This window comes from Cynara cardunculus, assembly GCF_001531365.2.
Source record: "Cynara cardunculus var. scolymus isolate 2C chromosome LG 2, CcrdV1, whole genome shotgun sequence".
NCBI classification, from domain to species: domain Eukaryota; kingdom Viridiplantae; phylum Streptophyta; class Magnoliopsida; order Asterales; family Asteraceae; genus Cynara; species Cynara cardunculus.
In genome coordinates, this window is record NC_037529.1 from 10,497,896 (window position 1) to 10,502,429 (window position 4,534).

Consider the following 4,534-nt stretch of genomic DNA (forward strand, 5'->3'; position numbering starts at 1 on the left):
GATTCAGATTTCAGACGTAAAAACAAACAGTCTGACTGATTCTGATTTCAGACTTCAGCACCACCTCTTAAAATTCAGAAGTGAATTCAGACTTCAGACTTCAGCACCTCTTAAAAAACAAACGCCACCTTAGCTTACTCAAACTTTGAGGTCTATTTTTTCAGACTTAGAAGTCTGAACTCTGATTTAGTGGTATTGATTTTATACTTCAAAGTTATTTCTAGAGTACAAGTCTGAAGAGTCGTAAGTCATTCTTCAGAGTTAGATCACTTAAACTCTAAAGTCTTCTTTTCCAGACGGAGCACCATGCAGAGCCTTTGCATAGTGCATGCAAAGCTTCTGACTTGCATATACAGAGCTCTGAAATCTGAAGATTTTTACTTCAGAGTTATTTCAAAAGTACAAATCTGAAGTTATTCTTCAGAGTTATACTTTAGATTTATTTCAAAAGTACAAATCTGAAGAGTCAATCTAAATTTATTTTTAAGTTTAAATTCAATTTACTGATATAGTTTCATTTCTAAATTTAATTTTATTCTATGTTAACTTCACTTTAACTAATTATTGATATAGATTCATATCTAAATTCAAGTCCGAAGAGTCATTTTTTAGAGTTATTTCAAGAGTACAAGTCTGAAGTAGCATCGTACTTTCGATGATCACTCATATCTGTAAGATAAGTTCCTAACATGATTTAGTTTTTCAAATTACCATGTGTAATATACGGGATCGAACCTAATATATATGGGCTTAATCAAATGAGAACTGTTTTGTTTATGGTAACCGTGAGATCCAATCTCAACCAATCATTTTAATATATTAATTATTCTTTTTAAATTAATGTAAAAGGTCATGTTAGTAAATTACTAAATTTAGATTAAATATTTATTTATTAATTTCATACGTTTCAAACTTACAATTAATTTTGATTTTACATTCCTAAATTACCACATAAAACCATAATCTTTTGGGTAACACATGAAACCACATTCTTTTTTACCACAATGTAACACACCATTTTGTGTTAACTAATACATTATTGGTATTGTAACACCTTGTTCCACATCAGTAACTATTGGAATTTGTAGCCACTTATGAGTTCTTGGTTGTAGGCTATCAAAGAATTCTCACCATGGATTTAGTGGTTTGGAGGTTGTCTTGTATGGTTTGCTACTATGTGATTGAGAAAATGGAAATATCTAAGCTAAAACCATATATATATATATATATATATATATATATATATAGGGAATGGTTCAAATGAGAACCCATGTAATTTACGAGAATGCGAGAACAACCTATTAACCTAATATTATGATAACAATGAAAATTAAAAGATTTTTTTAAATTTAGAATGATATTAAAAATAATGCAAAAAGTTTTGAGTGGGAAAAGATAATCTTGGGATTCAAAGCGATAAAATTTAAAAAACACGATCATAAACTCTGATCATCCGACAACTAATAATATCATGGGTTGTTTATCGGTAATCTAGGAGACAACCAAGGAAGAAGATGTGATAATCTTGGAGGATGAGATCGAACAAGATTCAAGGAGAAGATTGCAGAGAAACAAGGTATGCTCATCACTAACATTGATAGGTTAGGCTAGGGTTAGTGTATGCCCTTTGATCAATTCAATTTTGGTGTGATAATCATGTGATAATGCAATAATGAATCAACTAGGAACCAATTTTCAGAAAAAATACGATAAACACACCTAATCGATGTGATCAATTCGATTTGTGTGTGATAATCACACCTAATTGAATCGATCAGAGTGCGGTCGAACTCAAGTTTAGCGATTATCACATGTTTATCACGATTTGGTGTGATAATCGATTGGTTCGGCTAGGGTTAGATTGATTCCTTGATTTGGGTGTAATAATCATGTGATCATGCAACGAGGTATCAACTACGAACCAAGTTTCACATGAGACAGTTCATATTTGGATTCGACTACATTGGGTGTGATAATCATGTGATAATGCAACAATGAATCAACTAGGAACCGATTTTCACAAAAATACGAATCAAATTTGGGTTCGACTACATTGGGATGTGATAATCACACCTAATAGAATCGATCAGTTGAACGTGACCAATCCCAAACAAAACTGATGGGATAATTCTAATTAATTAAAATAAAATACAAATTATAAAAAATATCTAATTACATTATTGGCCTTATTGATTTATTTGTATTTAATATAATTTAAATTAGTAATTAAAAAATTGAGGTTAGTAGGTTGTTCTCGTAAATCACAGAGGTTCTTGTTTGAACCTTCACCTACATACACACACACACACACATATATATATATATATATTTATATATATATAGAGAGAGAGAGAGAGAGCGTTTGGTTCAAATGTTAACCCAACTATTGTGTTAACTTTGTTAACCATTTTCAACCAATCACATTACATCTTAGTATTAGGTTCATATTCATCTTAGAATTTAATGACAATTATACATATGTAATTTTCTTTTTTATATAACTCTTATATCATTAATTGGGGGATACAAAATCATAAAATCTCATTATTTTGTGTTAACTTATTATTAATATTGTTATTTTTTTAATATTGATTTTCTATCTCTAATGTTTATGAATTTGTGATTGGGGGAGGAGACCCGGTAGTAAAGTTTCGGTATCATTCAAATTGACATACACTACAAAACTGCTGGGTATCAGCGAGGGAAATTTCCCTCGCTGATCCGTCGCTGAAAGGGTTGTCCGTCGCTTGTCCGTCGCTGATCAGTCGCTGATACTCCGTCGGTCAAACAGTCGTAGGTAATGCTATCAGCTACGGATCAGCGACGGAAATCAGCGACGGATTTGCGACGGACACTTTCAGCGACGGATGTAATTACCGACGGATCAGCGACGGATTTGCGAGGGAAATATCAGCGACGGATTTGCGAGGGAATTATCAGCGACGGATTTGCGAGGGAATTATCAGCGAGGGAAAGTTTTTTTTGGTATTTCCCTCGCTGATCCCTCGCAGATCAGCGAGGGATCAGCGAGGGAAATCCCAAAAAACTAAATCCCTCGCTATTCCCTCGCTGATCTGCGAGGGAATCTTTCTGTCGCTGATCCCTCGCAGATCAGCAAGGAATCAGCGAGGGAATGAGTTTTTTGGCAATTCTCTCGCTGGAAAATTTCCCTCGCAGATCAGCGAGGGAATAGCGAGGGATTTAGTTTTTTGGGATTTCCCTCGCTGATCTGCGAGGGATATTTTCCCTCGCTGATATTCGTCGCTGATACCTGTTTTTCTAGTAGTGATATACGAAAGATGATAAACATGTGTGACCATATGAACACAAATTCATATATGAGAACATTTGTACAACCTTATAAATACAACTTGACATATATGAACCATTGTGAATATTACGAACACAAATTGACATATATGAACTCTTGTGTCAATTACAAACACAAATTGACATATATGAACCTTTGTGTCAAATACAAACACAGTTTGACATATATGCACACTTGTGTCGTTTACGACTTTTTTCCATATACACTCATTTTCACACATGAACAATTCTCATAAATATCGAATACTTGTTCACATATGAACCATTAACAAAAAAACTGTAGAAGAATCTGGTGTCGGGGATCTTGCTGTTGGTTTTGATTTGATGACGAGATTAATTACCGGATAGTTACATTATTATTAATGGGCAGTTAGAAAATATCTTATTGTCATTAATGGACAGTTACAAAGCATCTCATTGTCATTAATAGACTAAGATCTTTTCCCAAAACCTCTTGTAAATATTGTTCACTTATGTTACCTTGTCTATGTGTGCAATTAATTACACTTTATGTCATGAATGATCTTAGCCAAAAATTTCAAATATCAGTGGTCAAGATTGGTTAGCAAAGTTAACATAATAAATCTGGTTAACATTTGAATCAATCCATATATATATATATATATATATATATATATATGTATGTATATATATATGTATGTATATATATATATATGTATGTATATATATATGTATGTATATGTATATATATGTATGTATATGTATATATATGTATGTATATGTATATATATATATATATATATGTGTGTGTGTGTGTGTATGTGTGCGTGTGTGCGTGTGCGTGTGCGTGTGTGTAGTTTTTATATTACATAAACTTATACTTATTTTGTTTCATAGATAATAAAAATGTATATTTTAACAATGTTTATGCAAATATAATGGCTTTGGATTTATCTTACGGATAATAAAGGCTAACTTTATGTTAATCTTATACAGAATTATCTTAAATTGTTTATAAGATCAATAAAATTATCTCAAAAATATTCAAATATCAATGATAGAATTGTGAGATACATGAGATCGATTCTAAGCCTTTAATTTAAGATAATAAAAACTAACTTTCTGCATAATGTTTATGCAAATATAACAATTTTAACAATGTTTATGTAATATAAAAATTAAATTTATACTTATTTTGCTTCATTGATAATAAAAATTTATTAAATAATTTGAATAAAATATT